Source organism: Macaca nemestrina, chromosome 6 (genome assembly GCF_043159975.1).
Source record: "Macaca nemestrina isolate mMacNem1 chromosome 6, mMacNem.hap1, whole genome shotgun sequence".
In the NCBI taxonomy this organism is placed as follows: domain Eukaryota; kingdom Metazoa; phylum Chordata; class Mammalia; order Primates; family Cercopithecidae; genus Macaca; species Macaca nemestrina.
The window spans coordinates 102,433,338-102,453,960 of record NC_092130.1 but is presented as its reverse complement, the minus strand read 5'-3'; positions in this window follow the sequence as shown (position 1 = coordinate 102,453,960).

The window sequence follows — 20,623 nt, the reverse complement described above, 5'->3', positions numbered from 1 at the left end:
CAGAAAGAGCCAGTCAGGTGTCTGTGGAGAGTCCTTCCCCCCACAACTGGATTATAGAAAGCCAGAGAAAGGGCCACAGATGTGAAGGGGTCTCATGATTGGAACGAGGTGAATGCAGAATGTGGGGGTCTGGTAAGTGGAGGTGACGCTATGATCTGAATGCTTGTATTGCCTCAAAATTTCTATGTTGAAATCCTAACCCCCAAGGTGATGGAATTAGAAGGTAGGGCCTCTGAGAGGTTGATTAAGTCCGGAGAATAGAACTCTCATGACTGGGATTAAGTCCCAAAAAAAAAAAAAAGACCCAAGGCCAGGCTCAGTGGCTCACATCTGTAATCCCAGCACTTTGGGAGGCCAAGGTGGGCATATTACCTCAGGTCAGGAGTTCAAGACTGGCCTGACCAACATGGTGAAACCCCATCTCTGCTAAAAATACCAAAATTAGCCGGGTGTGGTGCCGGGCGCCTGTAATCCCAGCTACCTGGGAGGCTGAGGCAGGAGAATGACGTGAACCCAGGAGGCGGAAGTTGCAGTGAGTCGACATCGCGCCACTGTACTCCAGCCTGGGTGACAGAGCAAGACTCCGTCTCAAAAAAAAAAAAAAGACCCAAGAGAGACTTCCTCTTCCTTCTGCCATGTGAGGACACAGACAGCAGGAAGTCACTGTCTATGAACCAGGAAGAGGGCCCTCCCCCGATATCAAATTTGTTAGCACTTTGGTCTTAGACTTCCCAGCTTCCAGAACTTTGAGAAATAAATTTCTGTTATTTATAGACCATCCACTTTGGGTGCTTACTTACAATAGCCCCAGTGGACTAAGTCAGACCATGTGGACCTAGTAGCACAATCCAGAGGGATTGAGGCCAATAGCCTTTAAAGAACAGAAGGCCAAAAACACCTCGCAGAGTGCCAACCTGGGCCAGAGAACCAGAGGATTCCTCAAACCCGTTCTGCAAGTGCCACCAACCCCTCCCCATCCGTAAACTTAGATGCCACCCCTAAGAAAGGGAGGAGAGCAGAACCCTGCAAATGACTAAATCATTTGACTGGGTCATCACTACGTGGACTGTTTCCCTTGAGTCTGGAAGATTAAATTTTCAGCTACCAAGGAGAACGGGGTGTCAAGGTAAAGATTAAGTTGAACTGTTTTTAAATTCTTATGCATTATTTAACTATTAATTAAGCCATCAAAAATTTTGGAATTTATATGTTCAGCAGAACAATAGATAAGTCTAGAAAAAGAATGTGGGTCGGGGGGAAGTATCTATAGTATTCTTTTCCAACTTCAGCAACACACAACAACAATATAACCCATTGTAATATTAGAAAGCTTCTCAGAAACTTAGAGTTCATCACTGAATACATGTCACTCCTTAAATTTTCCTAGAATTAAAAGTTTCTATTCCAGTAGTTTACCTGAATTATATAATTATCTATAAAACTTAAAAGTAAATGAGGCTGAACTTTTCAAAATGCAGATCTGATCATGTCACTTTTACCCAACATCCACCTCTGGAGAGAGGGAGCTGGTCTACTTCACTCACCATGGTGATGCCAGCACTGAGCACACAGTGGGCCTTCATTTGTTGAATGAATGTAGAAATGAATGAATTAATATGATCAGGCGAGTGAACTCTTAAATATCCTACCTTTGACATTCTGCAGCTACATGAGTTGCATCTACTTCCCCACATAAAGGATGACAAAGAACCCCTTGAATTTCAGAGTTTAAACTGATGAATATTTGCAGTAATGTAGAAATAGTTTTAATATGTTTCTATTCCATTAATTGCAGTTCTAGCATCACATATACATTTATGCATATATATTAATTGAGCTTATTTAATACAGTTCTTGATCCCTGAAACTTAATTAACAAAGGCATTCAGTTATTGAAAACATGAACATTGTCACCTCTGGTGTAAATATTAGAGTAGAATCAGGTATTGTTCTTTCATGTTGCAGTTAAAATTTAAATTAATATATAGACTGGCTATGTTTTGTTTCTTAACGAAAATATATAAGGAAAAGACATTCTATTAAAATACAGTATTTCAAAAGAAAAATCTGTAGAGGAATTAATTTATGTCCATGACAAAGCTTTGGCTCTGAAAAGAGTAGCAAAAAACGTAAGCTTTGGGTTTTTATCACCTGATCTTTTGTTCATCTCTGCGCACTTTGTTGCACACATAAACAATTTCGTAGATTTATGGCTCTCTATATAAACACCTTTTACTCTAGCAGTTCCCACATTTTCAGCAATTACAGAAATTTAAGATTCTCAATTCTCCATAAAATATGAGCAAAAACATTGCAAATTCCTGTTCCCCATCCACCAAAATCTCTCACACAGTAATTAAAGTCCTTATCAGCATCACCGTGTGCTACACAACAATCTAGTCTTCCTAAAAGTAAATTCACAAGGGGGAAATTCCTCTCGTTGATAAGCAAACAGCAATTATTATTCCCTGTTATTAAAATGTTCTCAGTTAATTGTACAGATACCAGCAGAGAGATTACCTTAAAAGGCTGGACACCAGAGGGGAGTTAGAGTTTAGAACCTTCTGGTCTAATTTAGAGGAGAGTTTACAAAGAGATTCAGTAAATATTTGTAAGGAACCATTAACATTGAGTAAACAATTCAATGCCTGCAAAGAAAAATGTATTTGAATAATTGTAAAAGAACCTCCCTCCGTACATGCTGGAAATGAATTATTTCAAAATGAAAATAGCTCAAATACATTCACAGAAAAATACTACCAGCCACGTTTTCTAAGCATGCTTTGTTGTATACATAGTGGATCATCCTGGACTGTATTTATAAGAAGCACATGTTAAAAAAAAAAAAAAGGAAGAAGAAGAAGCTGTTTTCACTCCAGGCATAATTTTACAGGGAACTCAGCAGGCTCAGCCCTTCCTTAGCATTTTTTCTGTTTCCGTCCCAACAGCAATGAGATTTTAGTGTTTGTCTTTTATGCTGCTAATACCCAGCCTGCCAAGGCATCCCCGTTTGATGCTGGACTTCCATTGACGGAGTGAGGGAGGAAAGAGCGAGTCAACGAGGAAGCTCTGAGATTTCTCTTCCCCTCCAAATGGCAGAGATAAATCTAGCCAGTGAACACAAAGGCGCCCCGGCTCAATTAAAAACCAACTTTGATAAAATATTTTGTTTAAAGAGAAAAATGGTGTCTCCAGTGAAAACTGTTTAGGGCAGCTGCTGCAGGGAAAGCAGGTGTTGAGTCTACCCTGAGGGCTTCAGAAATATTAATATTTAAACCTCTCACATTTCACTAAAGTTCACGACAGCTTCCTAATGCCTGGAGGAAGACAGAGCAGGAAAATCACAAGCCACAAAGTGGGGAATGCCTTCTAATTTGGCCAGAGCAGGGCCTGATTGTCTGACTCCCCGACTCAGCCTCTCTGATTTGCTGCAAGCTCACAAAGACCATGCATTAGAATTTCAAAGCTGGCTCCTTCCTCTACATGCTGTAAAGACATAACATGTCATCAAAACACAGGGTTTTCCAGGCCGTGATTTGTTTGTCTAGACTCTGGCCATTGAACTCTGTTTATTACTAAACATCGTGTGGAATGGGCAACAAATCAAAGGGGGCTCTGAGAGCCCTGAGTGCAAGCGGACACTCTTCCTTCTCAGTTTCCACTGCTCTTAGAGGTCTATCTTTCCCAGGACCCAGGGGCTGATCACTAGACTAACGTTTCATCTTTTTTTGACCTGGGACATGACCCTGGGCCATTTGTAACCCTCAGATCCCCTCCCCATCATTGTGCAAGTAGGCAGCCCTTAATAATTATATTCTGGCGGCTGCATGGGGAGGTCATGAAGAATGACTAATGATTAACATTTGAAAATGGAACGTGATAGGAAAATACTACCAATCATGGCAAAACCGTCTGTCAAAAGAGCAGAGGGCAGCAACAACAAAACGCCATTTAAAGAATATCCTCTTCCAAGATGAGAATGTGCCATTCAGAAAAGATCTGTTTTCCAAAAGACACATAATTATCAGATACATTGTTATCATTTTAATACACAATTGTTAGCCTACTTATTAATGAATATGTATTTCCTACTTTAAAAGACTTGATGTACAGGATAAAATGGAGATTCACAGCTCTTTTTAGAAAATAGTGTACAACTTGATTCTTTGAAAGAAAAAGCATCTCTGTTGCCTATAAAAATATAATTGCTTTGTACAAAAATAAATTCTCTCAGGCAGCATTTCTAAAACACATTGATTACGTTAAGAAAGACCTATGAGCTAAGAAAAGGCTTGTAAGCTCAGAGGCTAAGGATGGAGGTCTCTAAATGAAAAGGCTTAGGTACCAACTCCCAATGAACCTTACACTTTATCTAAATGGGCACAAGCTATCTAATCTGTGTTTCACTTCTCCTGCCAGAAATTGAAAGCTATCACTCCAAAGGGATGCTAAGCAAAACAAAATAATACTTCCGAAGAAGGTCTAGCTTCTGTTCTCTGACAATTTGGTGATCATTCATCAGATGGACAAAGAAGCCAAAAGGGTCAAACCAACCAGAACTTAAAACGATGGTCAGGAACTTCTGACCTACCCTTTGTGGCAGTTTCAAGGAGCCCAGTAGAAGATGTGGCCCCAGCCAGTCACTATGATCTCTCTACCTGCACCCACGGGCCAGGACTAGAGACCCATCTCATCCCAGAGGTGTCAGTCATAGGCCTATACACACTCTGCACAGTTCTAGGGAAATTTAGGTGAAAGGAGTGGGGAAAGAATCAACCTAGATGTTCCTGGGACCGATCCTGACCAAGGCCCTTGGTTTGGCTTCCAAACCCCCAAAATGACGAAGAGGACCTTATGTTTGCGGCCCCAACAAACCTGGCGTAATTTTACAATAGATCCAGGTCTATTAACAAAGGCCTCTGGTTTAGTTTTAACCCTTAAAAGAACTGCAAGTGAAGTCAGTTACCCTAATATTATTATCATCCCTGTCAAACGCTCCTCGGTTAAGGAAATTGTAAACAACTATATCCTTTCTGTCTTGGAATACGATTCCATTTACCTAGCTGGAGCGGCAACACCCCTCTAGGTCAGGCACTGTGGGTCTTCTGCCTGTGATTTCATCCTCCCCCCGCCTCCACCTCGTCAGGCAGGTGTCTATCCATGCAGAAATGATGGCTGAATTAAATTGAATAAACGTTAGAACTCCAAAACAAAACAAAAACCAAATAGTCATTTTCATCCACATTCACACATCAAGTGTTTTTCTTTAAAGGTTGAAAGGGATAGCAGGTGAAAGTAGAAAGAGCAGATGTGTGAGAAAACACCCCTCACCCAACCAACTTGGTCATTGATTTTTTTTAAAAAAGGAGTCTTTATCTTTACACAGAAGGTAGAAGTTATAATTTAACTCTCAAGTTAACTATAGTCCCCTTGCCTTTCAAGTCATATGAACACAAAAGGCCTTAATGATTTCTTAACTAAAGAAGGAAAAAACATACCATATGAAAATCACTTCTCCCCCCTAACACGAATACAGTGGCCACTCAAAGATAGGTCTGTGAGATCCTTATCCACAGGATCTATTAATAAGAGTAGCACAGGAAACTCTCCACGATCACAATCCAAAGTTTAGTTTGACAAACACAGGAAGGCCACTAGCTTAAGAGGCCCTGCATACGCAGTTAAAACTTCATTTGAACACTTGAATAATAATTTCCCTCCTAAAAAAAAAAAAAAGGAGAGTGGATTTTTACTTGTAAGTTCTCAGTTTCAAGGAGACCAAACCGAATGAACATCTTTTTCCACCACAACGAAGAAAAGAAAAAGGAAATTCCATGGACTCCAATAACAATCAAGTTTGCAGAAACACAAAATCATTTTTATAAGACACTCATCTCTTAAGACTATTCATATACACAGGAGGCGAATTTTTACAGGCTAATGTGACATAAAATTTGTATATAAAGTCATCCCTTAATGCCTCAGAGGACTGACTCCTTTACAAAATCCTTTAAAAAAAAGAAGACAATGATCATCACTGGGTTCTGAGATTATGAGTACATTTTTATTGTTCTTTTTCACTTATTTTCAAGCTTTTATACAAAGTTCAATTTTTGCCTTTAAAATCAGAAAAAAATTAATTAAATCCTATGGTAGAATTCAAGATGAAGAATCTCTCTGAGGGCTGTGTGTGAATTTTTTTTTTTTTTTTTTTTAGAAGCAGGGTCTCACTCTGCCACCCAGGCTGGAGTGCAGCAGTGCCATCTCAGTGTAATTTCCATCACCCGGGTTCAAGAAAATCTCCCGTCTCAGCCTCATGAGTAGCTGAGATTACAAATGCACAGCACCATGCCTGGCTAATTTTTTTTTTTTTTTTTTTTTTTGAGACGGAGTCTCTTTCTGTCACCCTGGCTGGAGTGCAGTGGCGCGATCTCGACGCACTGCAGGCTCTGCCCCCTAAAACGAATACTGCAAGTTCACGCCATTCTCCTGCCTCAGCCTCCTGAGGAGTTGGGACTACAGGCGCCCGCCACCATGCCCAGCTAATTTTTTTGTACTTTTAGTAGAGACAGGGTTTCACCGTGTTAGCCAGGATGGTCTCGATCTCCTGACCTTGTGATCCACCCACCTTGACCTCCCAAAGTGCTGGGATTACAGGCGTGAGCCACTGCGCCCGGCCACGCCTGGCTAATTTTTGTATTTTTTGGTAGAAACGGGGTTTCACCATGTTGGCCAGGCTGGTCTTAAAACTTCTGACCTCAAGTGATCTGCCTGCCTCAGCCTCCCAAAGTGCTGGGATTACAGGATGAGGCACCGCACCTGGCCCCTTTGTGTAGATGTTTAAAAGGCAATACCTCGGGGCAGACACATCCTCCAGATGCAGACTGGATTTAGCTCCAGTCACCCCTCTGACTAGCTCTACAAACTGCAGTCCTAGCTCAGTCCTGATTGTCCATCTTTCTGTAATCCAGATTTCTCTGATATCCAGTTGTGCTTACATATTCATGTGCACTTATGTGTGACTATGGGACCAAAGTCCTCAGTCTTCACACACTGACCAGGAATTTGATTCCTGGCGCTGTGAAATCCAAACTGGCCCTGATATTTTACCCAAAAATCCTTTCTAAAGAAGGCATGACAGACAGTTATATCTTGAGACCCAGAGCAATTTTACTTACACGTCAGCATGAAGGAACAACAAGGGCCTCACCAAAAAAAATAAGGGTATGCCTATATGAAGAAATAAAGAGAAAAGGCCTGGCTTCATGTACCCTGTCTGCACGTGCAACTTAATCAAGATGGATCTTTACTCACTGCAGCTTTCAGGCTTCATCAGCTTCAACATCCCGTTCTATTTACTTTTACTTTCAAAACAATGCCCCTGACCACTCCCATCCCCACAACTCTGACACCTTCCTAAGTGGACGTACAGATCTTCATAGCTGTGGACGACACAGTCACTTCTAGTCTTCACTCCAAGACACACAACAGGTTCCCTGCAGAGGTGCCATGTGTTCCTGAGTATCAGAGCATTCTGCCGTCCACTCAAATCTGGATTGTGCACTCACAGCCCTCACCCTTCCCAAGTTGGCCAAACCTCCCAGCTAGCAGATAGAGGCTGTGAGAAGTGAAACAGTCATCTTCCTCAACAAAGGGGCACCAAAGTGACATATATGGACCAAAGAGGGAGGGAAGGAAGAAAGGAATTGCCACCTAGGCAGGCAAATGAACGGGGTAAGTCTGGCCATCAGGACTAACCACACAATTTTCGGGGCCCATTGCAAAATGAAAATGCAAGGCCCCTTTTTCAAAAAGTATTAAGAATTTCAAGACATCCTCAGCAGAGCATTAAACCAGGTATGGGCTGCTTTTAAGGATGGGGCCGTGGGTTACTACACAGGTCACACGCCCATGAGGCCAGTCCTGCTGGCTGTCAGTGGTAAAGTCACTGGCCTCCATGTCCAAATTAGCAGCAGTCAAATGGGCTAGAGAGGACAGTAGTGAAATAAATAAATAAACCTTCAAGGGGTCAAAAGCTGTGTGTCTTAGGTCAGCTTCTTGTTTATAGATAGCTCTACACATTTTTCAAAATATTTTTCTATTTTTTTATCTGGAAAATGGAGCATCAGTAGTTACCGACATCACAGTGATAGGATCAAATTTGGCAGCTCCTGATCCTGCAAGTAACGAGAATGTTAAATATACCATCTAGCCAATCAAGGAGAGCAGTTTTCATTGTAACAGAACTGGATGGAATTCAAATGACTTTGGCAAAGAAACACAAAGCCATAATTTTCTCCCACGGCGTACTCAGGTTCATATAGAAGTTAGTTATGAATGAAATATCCCTTTATCTGGACTGCCAAAGACAGCACTGAAGGCCTGTGCTTCCTGGAAAACCCTAAACCAAGCTGGGTTCATGCTCCCACCCAGATCAGCCTTTCCTCAAGGGTCCCAGCAGCGCCTCATCCCAGCCTTTCTGGGAATTCTCCAGGTTCTGACATTCCCGTAATTCCTCCCCAGGTCTCGGCAGGGATCCCAACGTGTAAACTTATGTACATATTTTAAAACCAATGATTTTCTTTTTATGCTCAAAAAGTGGTTGGAGCTGAATTTTTGACAAAATTCATAGGATTTCAGATATCTCCAAGCTAGATTCTTCATCCTTAATAAACAGTTAAAGAAAAGAAATGTCCAGGCACCAACTCCACAGCACGCCAAGGCCAGAAACTGCTCTGCAATGTAAATCACTTTTTTAAGGCGAAAAGAGAAAACATCAAAATTCTAAAACTGGCACTAAAAAAGTCATGCTGGGGTGGATGAATGGTTTGTGGAGCTATAAAAACATACTCAGGTCTTGTATGAACATATCCTTGAATTTCAAACATATGAGCCACATCATTATTAATGGCCTGGTATATACACTGCCCAGTTCTACCCGCTCATACATCGACCCCACGTACACTCACAGTTCCTCCCCTGGGGGACTAAGCAAACACATAAAATTCCTAGGGCCTGTGGCTAACACTTCTTTATTTTGAGTAGCTGTATTTCACATGGAGAAGGCAGGGCGGGAGAGCTAAGATTTATTGATAGCCTACTGTGTGCTAAGTCCTGTGTCAAGTGCTTTCATAAAGGTTAGCTCATCTTTTCTTCTGAGGGAAGCCCTGATTGAAAGAGGAGTGACCTTATGAAGGCCACACAGCCAATCCATTGGGGAGATAGCATTCAATCCCACTTCACCAGGCCCCAAAGCCTTCTTCTTTCCACTCCAGCACAGCGCAGTTCTGACGCTTCATGAGCCAGCAGGAGATTCAGTAGCTGAGCTGAGGACACAGTGGGGCAGCACCCAGCTAACTGTCAAAGAAGGGACAACTGTGGTGTCCAGGGGCTCACAGCTTGTCCCCCCTCCCCACTGGAAGGAATCCAGCCCTGCAGATAGAACACAGGCACTGGAGGCTGTAATAATAAGAATAGTCCAGTAAAGCAGCTGGACAGAGAATCAGAGTGTCCAGACTGGCGAGCAGAGCCCAGCCTAGCGGATGCAGAAGTGGGTGCCATGCAGACAGCCACATGGTCAGGTAAGCTGTGGCTAGGCAATCTCTGCAGGGCAGAGGCCTCGCCAGCCACAGCAGCCTACCAGTCAGTGACTATCAGTTGGGTGCACACCACGAGAAGTGGTATACCCCAGGCTAACACCTCACTGCCTGGTTCAAAGGCTAGTTCTACCCTCTTTAAACTGGGTCACCTTGACCAAGTGACTTAAAGTCTCTGCCTCAGTGTCCAATACCAAACACAGGTTTTGCGGATTCAAAGGAATTAATACATGTAAAGCACTTCGAGCCGATGCTGGAACATAGACAGTGGGTGGCCATTGTTAGATATTACTATATACCAAGAATGTTCTGAAGCAGGCCTAAGACCCCATTAATTTTTTTGACTCCAAAGAGACAGCATCCTTTGTGAGAAGTCTTGGAGCCCCAAGAGTAGCCCCATATCCAGCAACCCCTCACACAAACAGTCCCAGCTCTGAGAGGGAAGAAGACAATCTGCTTTAAGACCCAGGCAGACCATGCTCTGTGGGCAGCAGACTGCAGATAGCGTGCGATAGCCCACATTTCACTTGACAAGACTCCCAATCCCTTCCCTAGGGCTCAACATAAAGAATGGGCACTATCATGGCAGAAGAGGATCCCTTTCCCTCATCTGGTGCTTCTGAGAAAAGCCGTCGAGTTGCTGGAGCTGAAAATATTTGCAAATTCCAGGAGAATGTTTCCAAAGGAGTACCATGCATTCCCGTTTGCAATTGTAATAAAATGCTTGGGTGCTGCCAGGGACTTGCCATCCCCCCAACCAGTCCCTGGAGCTCCCCCAAGGGAGGGCCACCCTTCTAACCAGAACTTTCCCAGCATGGAGCCTATCAGCATTTTCATCAACTAGAGAACTGGTTTTCCTTTAAGCCGAATCACAGAGATTAATGGTTCAATTTGCAGCTGCTTAATGGTGTTCTGTGGAGCCTCTCCCTTCTGTCATTTGCCCCAACTCCCCACCCCACCCCCCCGCCACCCCCCGTTGGCCTGAGAATCTGCAGTTAATGGGGCAGCTAGGGAAGCCTTTCATTTCCCCTTGACTAGGTGTGTTAAAACGCTGATCTGTTTCTCCATCAGGTCTCTACTTCTTAATCTCAGTCTTGCCCTGATGGAATGTTCCCCTTCATGCTCTACCAAAGCCAGGTATTGAATATCTAGAAAGTGATAGCTTTGGCAAATGCCCTGCTTGCTTCTTCCAAGATACCAGTCCCTAAGAGGGTAGATATCTAAAGTAAGCTTAAAACAAGAACATGCTTACCCCTGCTTATCAATATGATTGCTATCTTTTGCAGTATTGATAGCTCCGTTTGCACCTTTGCTAGGGACATAAGATTAGACAAGAAATGGTTTTGTTTTGCTTGTTTGTTTCTCCCGAAGCCTCCTTCCCCACCTCCCCAACCCATCACTTTAGATTTCTGTTCACTCTCTGCGCACTCTATTTACTGAGACTCCTTTTGTATGTTTTGTCTTTTTCAGTAAAACCTTTTTTCAGTGACATAATTATATGTTTGTATCTGAGTCTACCAAACAGAATCCAGAAAATCCAGTACAAAGAGCCTAGAAGTCTACTCCCTAGGGGCTAGCCTTCTTGCCCAGTGACCTAGCCCACAAAACCAAGGTAGCTTTGCTTAGGGCCTGCCCCTGGCCCTGAAGCTTCCTCATGAGGGAAAGCTAACTGACTCTGGAGTCTCCTCACAGCCATTTGCTGCATTGGAAGGGGGTAGGATTCTCAAACTAGGCAGGGGAACCAAACAGAATGTTCCCAGCCAGGGACTTCCCACCACTTCTGCTGAGAGATTTCAGCTGCCTTTGCTCAGAGGGGCTGGAACAATTTGGCTGTTCACAATTTTCTTATTCTTTTTGGTAAATATTGGTTGTCTCCAGGGATTTGAGATGGTGAAGGCAATAGGACTTCTCCCACGCACCTCATTCCTAGAGCCTATATGTTAGGCTATGGTTTTCATATTTGTCCCCTGCAAAACTTACATTAAAGTTTAATCCACAATGTGACAATATTAAGAAGCAGGGCTTTAATAGGTGATTGGGTCATGCGGGCCCTGCCTTTATGAGTGGATGAATCCATTCATGGATTAATGGGTAAATAGCTTAGCATGGGAGTGGGACTGGTGGCTTTGCAAGAAGAGGAAGAGAAACTTGAACAAAGATGCTCAGCCCCCTCACTATGTGATACCCTGCACCACCTCAGGACTCTGCAGAGAGTCCCTACCAGCAAGAAGGCTCTCACCAGGTGTCCCTCCTTGACCTTGGACTTCCCAGCCTCCGGAACAGTAAGAAATAAATTTCATTTCTTATAAATTACCCGGTTTCAAGGTATTCTATTATAAACAACAGAAAATTGACTTAGAGACAATTCTCCGCAATTCCCTCACTTTCTGCATGTCTTGTTAGCAAGACATTGACTGCCTTTATTCTGGACTACCTTTTCAAGAATGTTTGTATAGTGAATAATCTTGGAAGACAGAGTCTCTCTCCAGAGTTTACTTCCCATTATAAGATATATAAGATCCAGTTTCCCTCAATGAAGGGGTCATCTCCTGTAACATAATCCACTCCATGTATTGGTGTCACCTGGCCCTCCCATCACACTTTGGGGATTGAGGCTTGAGAAACTGGTACAAAAATGCTAATACTCTGGCTACTGCTTTTGCTGTGAGGGATAAACTGTCCTTCATCTCTGACTGAAGAGTCTCATGTCTTCTACCAACATCCGTGAAACTATGGCAGACCACTTTGTTAACTTGTAAGTAGGGTTAAGTCTCAGACCAGTCACAGTTCTTGACAATATATTATAATAACAATAAGTATCAAGCTACCTTTCAGCACACATGTAAACATTTATTAACAGCCACGCCAAAAAAAGTCATGTAATCTGTTCTTTTAATGGGTGAGGTCCCACCTCTCTGTCCTTTAAGCATGTCAGCAAACACTTTCCATGAAAAGTTTACCTGAGGTAGATGTGGCCATATTCTAGTGGCACGATTAAGCTAATATTCTATTTTGATTAGGTGACAGAAGCACCTATCAAGTGGCAGAACACTGGACTAGACTGAAGCTCTAAACCAAGTATCCCACCACTCCAAAGGGTATTAGGCTTTTGGACTCACCAGAGTCTTGTTTTCTCTTCATGCAATTGAATATTTCAACTCAATGCACATAAACAGAATGTCATTCAGCTCCCCAATAAAAAATGTCTAGCATCCCTTATAAGAATTAACAAATTCTCTAAGGCAGATCTCGATGGGCCTAGTTCAAGTCTACTTATGGTAATGGCCTCTGGGTATGAATTCCAAATTAGGGTCTTTCAGATGCTCACTTACTACCCCTAGAGTATGAATTCCTGATTAGGAGATAACTTCAAATGTTTAATCTATCCTAGTTTATTATAACCAGCAAATCACACTTGGTTCACACTGTCTATTCTGAAGTAAGTTCAATTACAACATTTTGTTTTTTAAAGATACAGCTTCTAGGACACAGCTCTTCCCTCTTTCCCTTCTCTTGGGCTTTCTCCATTATAGGAAAACAAACAGTTGGCTAGTCGGCGCTTTTTGGCTTGCAGAGCCAAGGGTCTTTGGCACAAATGACCTCAGATGAGTGCCAGTCTCATGTTATTCAGTTGACTTATACCCTTAAGCCCAGTTTAAAACCCTAATAACTCTCTTTCTCCTCCCTTCAAGCTACCTAGCTCCTTTGCTAGCCCTTGTCATATGGTAGCCTCCAAGTACACTACCAGGCAGGCTATCCCAGGGTCATGGAATAGAAAGAGTCACAGACTCACATATTTGCAATAACATGCTCATATTGCACAATGTACTAAATTTATTTAAAACACATGGCAAGATGTAAGGGGAACTAGCCAGGCTAGGTTAACATACTTAGGGTAAGGTAAAGATAAGCCAATTGGGAGGACCACACTGCCTGATTCCTACTTACACGATTGTTCATATGCCTTGTCTCTTTCTCCTCCACATGAGTCTCCTCTGCTACTGATGTGGTTATAAGGACCCAAAATGAGATTTGAGCAAAGAGGCCCAGCAAATGTAATGTGCTTGGAGCTAAGATGTGCTCATACTCCACAGAGATCTGAGTTATAGCTATAACATGCCAAACAGTCTGCTGAGCAACTATAGATTTTTATTTGCATTTTTGGGGCCAAGCACACATGGGCCCATAGTGGGTATAATGGATGTTCCTATTGAGTGCCAATTTAGGGATGGCATAGCTGTCATCCCAGAAGTGACCAAATCATATGACTTCATCTTTCTGTTTCTTCTTTATCTAAAAGTATTCATCTTATTTGTTCCATTATATATTCCATTCCATTCTTAACATGTCTTTCAGGTTACCCACTACCTATATTTAACATATACCCACTACGTAAATTCTGCCCACGTTGCACAGGCTGCTTGCTTCCTCACTATCTGCGAGCCTAACACAGCTAGTGAGTTTGGCCTGTATCACATGAGCTACTTGCTTACACAGCAATGTGTGCTTAACATGTCTTGTGAGTTTCAAACATCCTGTTTATTTTTCTTGTATTTTTTGAATATTCTCAATAATATAGCCAACAACCATCACAGATATCCTAAATGAAAATGTAGACTATAAAATGGTGCATATGATTGCAAGTATGTAAGCATATGAATGTACATGAATAATAATCGGAAGATAATACATACAAATAAAAAATATGCTGGGATAGTGGGATCATGAGTAACTTTTGTTTCAAAACTTGCTTTGACATCGTTTGTATAATATGTCCTTTTTTAACTTTTATTTTAAGTTCAGGGGTACATGTGCAGGTTTGTTATATAGGTAAACTTGCATCATGGGGCTACAAAATATTTCATCACCCACATATTAAGCCTAGTACCCCTTAGTTATTTTTCCTGATCCTCTCCCTCCTCCCATCATCCATCCTCTGATAGGCCCCAGTGTGTGTTGTTGCCTTCAGTGTGTCCATGTGTTCTCATCGTTTAGCTCCCACTTATAAGTGAGAACATGTGGTATTAGGTTTCCTGTTGCTGCATTAGTTTGCTAAAGATAATGACCTCCAGCTCCATCCATGTTTCTTCAAAGGACATGATCTTTTTTTTTTTTTTTTTTTTAATTGGTTGCATAGTACTTCATGGTGTTATTGTACCACATTTTCTTTATCTGGTATATCATTGCCGTTTAGGTTGATTTCATGTCTTTGCTATTGAGAATAATGCTGTGATGGACACACACATGTATGTGTCTCTATGACACAATATTTTCAGTAACATTCATTATTTGTAAATAGGCTAAGATTCCATATAATCTATATATAATACTCCCTTCTGACTAAGCATTCAAATGAGGAGTATTTAACTGCAAAACCGATCTCAAGCTTATGGAATTTGAAGAATTAAACTGAACTCTTAAAGAAGAATTTTGACTGTAAACCATTTATTTGTATCTCAAAGAAAAGGCTTTAAAGATACAGGCTATTTACATATTTTACAGCACAGTTTTTAGGCAATAGATTTAGCCACAATTTTTTATTTTATTTAAAAGTAACTACTGAACCCATCTAGCAATATTTTCTCTTCCTATTTACAAGCCCTTTTGAAGTTTCAACGTAATACAGAAAAAAACAAAATTATTTATGTGTTCTTGAGTAGAATGTTCCCCTTTGCTTGATTGACTACAGCAAAAACTAAGACTATGGTTCTAGCTCTATTTTGATTACCTTCTGAGCAAGTTTCCAGAGTGCCAACAGCCCTCAGTTATGATGCCACAAGTTCATCTCTTACATTCATATTTTACTGTAAATCAATGGGTCTCTCAAAATGGACAGAGATTTAAAGGGGTCTCAGAGCTTTTAAAATACAACTGGTTTCCCAATCTAGTGTTCAGAAATGAGAGCACCTCAGAGGATTCCAGCTGAAGATCTGCCAAACCCACTTGCAGTTTAGTGAGAACTGAGCTATCCCTTCATCAAATAGCCTGGCAATTTAGCGAAGTGTGATGACATGAATAGATAGACTCATTCACATCTTATCTTTTGAATTCTGCTGAACTGCCCAAGTTGAAGAGTGTGTAACTTGAGCAAGGGCAGACATCCTTAACTTGAAATTTCCAAATGCCAAGGAAAAAAATTTAGAATGTTCTTGATATGTATGGGGGTTATCTAAAGCACTCAATTGCTCAGGCAACTAAAAGGTCCATTACAGGCAGAAATAATTTCTAAGTTAAGTTTGAGCCTGTTCAAGTAGAGCCTCTTTCTTAGTATTTGTCACTAATAGTAAGTGTCCCAGCTAATGTACATTAGGCTTGTTTTAAATCTTCTCACTCTATCAACATGTAGTGAAGAAAAGCTGTTAGTCCATCATAGTTGTGCTAACCAAAGCATTCATTCTAGTAAAATCATACTGCATTTTCGTTTTTTCAAAGCCAATCTTTTTAATCACCTTATTTGTGTAAAGAACCTTATAAATAGGGAAACAGTTTGTTTTAGACAAAAAACAATTCTCATTCAGAACTATAAATTTAGTATTAGTTGGCAAATAATAGTAGGCATATGAATTATATATATGAGAGAAATAGGTTTAAAAAATAAATTAGCCACATTACTAAGGGGCTTATACATTGTCATGAAAATATTCATCTTGAAGGATGATTTCAACTGGGCTGCCATTTTTTGGAATCATTATTGTTGTCATTGCTTTCAGAGCCATTTTACATGAAGAAACTAATATTAGGATATTACAATCAGGCCTACTTTATTTACTGAACCTGACTCCTAAGGACTGTGGATGGTCTTTGAGAATCAATTTACCTTCCAAGCATAAAGACTTTTCCTCACTGAATTCAGTCAGAGAAAATGACAGAGGGGCAAGGGGGGACTTTCACTCCACTTTGGAACTACTTTGAAAGGTCTCACACTCACTTACTTGGAAGAGTATGCACTGGTGTGTTGTGTTGTTGAAAAATAAATTAGGTCCCTTACTTCATGGTTTCCCCCTCTCCGTGCTGAGAATAAGGGAGCTCTCCTAGCAGACTGGAGTCTCCCACAGAGCACCGTTTCACAGGACCATGAACAAGAATGTCACAAAGGATCAGAGGGGTTCCTACAGGGGATGCTGCCACTGTGGAGCTAAGGTACAGCTTTCTGGGGCTCCAGCCTTGCTTCAAAACAGCCTTGCGAGGTACTCCTGGAAAAGGGATTCTTCTAAGCCTTCTCTGCTTGTTTACTCACCATGGAAAATTGAACCTCCGGTGTGATGGAGCCCCGCATCCCTTCACCACTTCCTTGGGACCAAAAAGAAACCCAGGACCAGGAGGATGAGGTTACCCAGTGCCCTGCAGATGGATCAAGATTTACAATGCAGGTCAGAGAACATGCTTCACAACCTTTAACTAGTTATTACAGTAACAAAAAGAATAGCCTGGAGAAACTACTAAACAAAAATAGTGTGGTCTACCTTGAGCCAAAGTGTCCAATCAGGGGCCAGGAAAAGGGCAAACTAAGTGTCCTTTGTTTTCCAGCCAGGATAGCATTCAATTTATAACTGTCCCAGGAACAGAGTAAACAGGTCAGTTCACAGGATCCATCATGCCTTCACAGTAGTCTGTTCCCTCATCTCAGGATTTTAAAAATCCCAAAAGCAGAATCCCAAACACATACTAAAGTCTTCCCCTAGGGGTTCTTGATATTGACTCCTCAACTCATGGCCCATTACTACCTAGAGAATAAGAAAAGGATTTGTCCAAAGACTTCCACCCCAGTCTATCACTCTCCCAGCCTAGGACTCTATTTCTCCTTTTTCCCATGGCTAGTCACATAAAAGCAGTGGAGGAACATCTCAGGGTTCAAGACTAGGCTAAGAGACACTGTTCTCTGCAATTCAGTTAACGGGACTTGGGCTTTCAGCATGAACCAATTTCCTTCCATGTACTCACATTTCCAGTCTCCTGCAGCAACGCCAGAGGATCATGCTTCTTTCCAGCAAGTTCATCTATTTCCACTCCAGGCTTAAATTGAGCACTCTCTGAGCCTCCTTAGTCACAGAAAGCAGGGACCATTCTGCTCGGCCACAGGTCCACTTCTAGGCTTTAGATTCCTACACCTCCTGCCCAGCCTCTTGATCCCAGGATGGACAACATGCCCTGGATTCTGCCACAGAAACTCCCCCAGGGAGACAGCCAGGGAATAGAACAACTGCCGAGCTTCCCGAGCTGCCTCCTGCTCCCAACACATTCATTCCTCTGTCTACTCACTGGCCCTCTGTAAATTCTTCTTTGCAAATTTCACAATTTCTTCCCCCAGGAATTAGCCTTCAACATCACAAACAGGAACACCTCCAAATAAATACAGGTCACCAACTATTCTATCCAGTGAATATCCCAATCTATGAAACCTACATACACAAAGACAGGCACTTGTGTGCTTTGCCCCTATTTCCTGGCATGTTTTAATTCCCAAAACATCCACTGATAAATATTTGTGGAGATGCAAGCCTCTGGATTTCCCCCCTGGTCTGACAGCATACTAAAAAGTATTAGGATTAAACGCTAATGATGAATACATCAGTAACTCAACGAGACGTTCCATAAACATTGGGATTATATTTATTTATTCCACTGGTCACCACAAAGGTCATGCTATTTTTTACCTCCCAATGCTAATTTCCCCACTTTGCAAACACACCTGCCACATATTTCTCATCTTGAGGCCTACAGGCTACACACTTCTTTCAAATATCCCTTGACACTCTTCTACAAGATATGGCTACACTGCTTATGTAACACAGAATTGAAGGCTTTATACCCCAGGCTTAGAGCCTACATTTACTCCAGGCCAAGGCTACTCAAACCACAGTATAGATCAGAATTACCTGGAGGGCTTAGTTTAAATGCAGATTCCTGGGTCCCATCTGCTTTGGATCTTAAGAATCTCCTTTTGTAACCAACCTGTGATTCTAAGAACTACTCTTTGAAAAGCACTCCCATTTGGTGTCTTAGGTGTTTTAATATATTGTAAATCTCTTGAGGCCAAGGTTCACTCCTTGTTCTTCTTTGCATCTTCCGTAGGCTTTAGTACAGCTTCCAGGACACAACAGGCCTTTAATAGACCGAATGATATTGAAAATGTCATAATATTGACATTTAGTACTTCTTATCACTTACAGTATGTTACATTGATCCTCCAACATTATCGTGCCTTTTGTAAGAATGCTAAACAAGGAGCTGTTTAAGAAAAAAACAGGTGTGTTTGGAGGTACCGTGTGCAGGGATGATAAATTCGTCTTACCCCACTTGCCTCTCTCTCTTCTCATAATAAAGCTCCATGTGTGAAGCCTGGCCATTACCTTCTCAGCGGGAGCTAGTGAAATGTTAACTTTTAGCTAGCAATTAGTGGACAGGCCCCCAGATCACTTATCTATTTTCCCACTGTTTAATCTCTGTCCTCAGAGATGCACTTCTCACATTCCTTTAGAATGACCTGGCTCTTGAAAGCACAAATGCCCAGCCCTAAATCCAGCCATCCAGCTGAGGGATTTGTAAGAACCACTATAACCATCCTCCTCCTTCTCCTTTTTTCCCTCCTCCTCCTCCTCCCTCTTTCTTTTCCTTCTCCTCCTTGGGAAAATGTAAAAGAGCCAGTGTGAATCCTCACTCCAGTATTTCCTGGTTATTCCTAGCCATAGCATGTGACATGAACGCAGATGGATTACCCCACAGACACCAGTGTCCATCCCAGGATCCAGATAGGAAGAGACAACTCACTCCCGGAGGCATCACTCAAGCCTGGGAACATGTTCATAGGTGTATCTGTCTTTTTTGTTTTTTAATTTTATAGAGTTGTAACCCTTCAACTTCTACTAGAACCCTTATTCTCCAATAGCTGGTGGGTATTTTAAGAATACTAAAATTTGGGGGGTTCTTTTACTTCAAATTTAAGTAAACAATAGGAATTTCAAAGTCTTTTTTGTTTGTTTTATTTTTTTGTTTTGTTTTTGTTTTTGTTTTGAGACAGAGTCTCACTCTGTTGCCCAGGCTAGAGTGCAGTGACACAATCTCGGCTCACTGCAACCTCTGTCTCCCAGGTTCGAGCAATTCTCCTGCCTCCGCCTCCTGAGTAGCTGGGATTACAAGCATGTGCCACCATGTCCAGCTAATTTTTTTGTATTTTTAGTAGAGGCAGGGTTTCACCATGTTGGCCAGGCTGGTCTCAAACTCCTGACCTCAAATGATCCATCCTCCTTGGCCTCCCAAACTGCTGGGATTACAGGCATGAGCCACCACGCCTGGCCCAGAATTTCAAAGTGTTAATGCATATAATTGAGCATTTTACAAAGGAGTCCTAATGATTCTGTATAGTGCATTACATTATATATAGGATTGGAGCCAACATCTATTTATTAATTATACCAGGCACTATTGTAGCCCTCCATACATAGTGACTTATTAAAGCAATACAACAATCCTTGTATGGCAGATGCTATAATTATCCGCATTTTACACACAGGGAAATGAAGATTAGAGAACGTAGGAATGTTATACAGGATGCATTTAAGCAGGGCCAGACTTCTCTGAACACCATGCAAGTCATCTACTATGTCCTACTGATCTCCAGACCAAAAGCCAGAAGGCTAACCTCTGTCCCACATTCCTGCAATGAAACGCAGTCTTTGGGAAGACACATTCATTTTAAAGAAGTACCATGTTTTTCAGAGAGGGTGCAACTGATATTCTGATTAGGACCATTTTTCATTGTATAGTACTGTCTAGAGTATTAAAAGATGGTCAGCCTCCTTAATCCCAGGATATTAATTGCCAATACCACCACACAATCAGTGTACAGCCAAATATATTGACAAGTAACTCCTGGGGACAGAAGACACCCCTTGCTTAGGATACATGGAAAGGACAAAGACAAAATTTCACTTTAGTACTGTACTGTGTAAACCAAATAATTTGTTTGAAACTCATGACCTCCCAAGGATGGAAAATGAATGGAGCATAGATCAGCCATGTTTTGATGG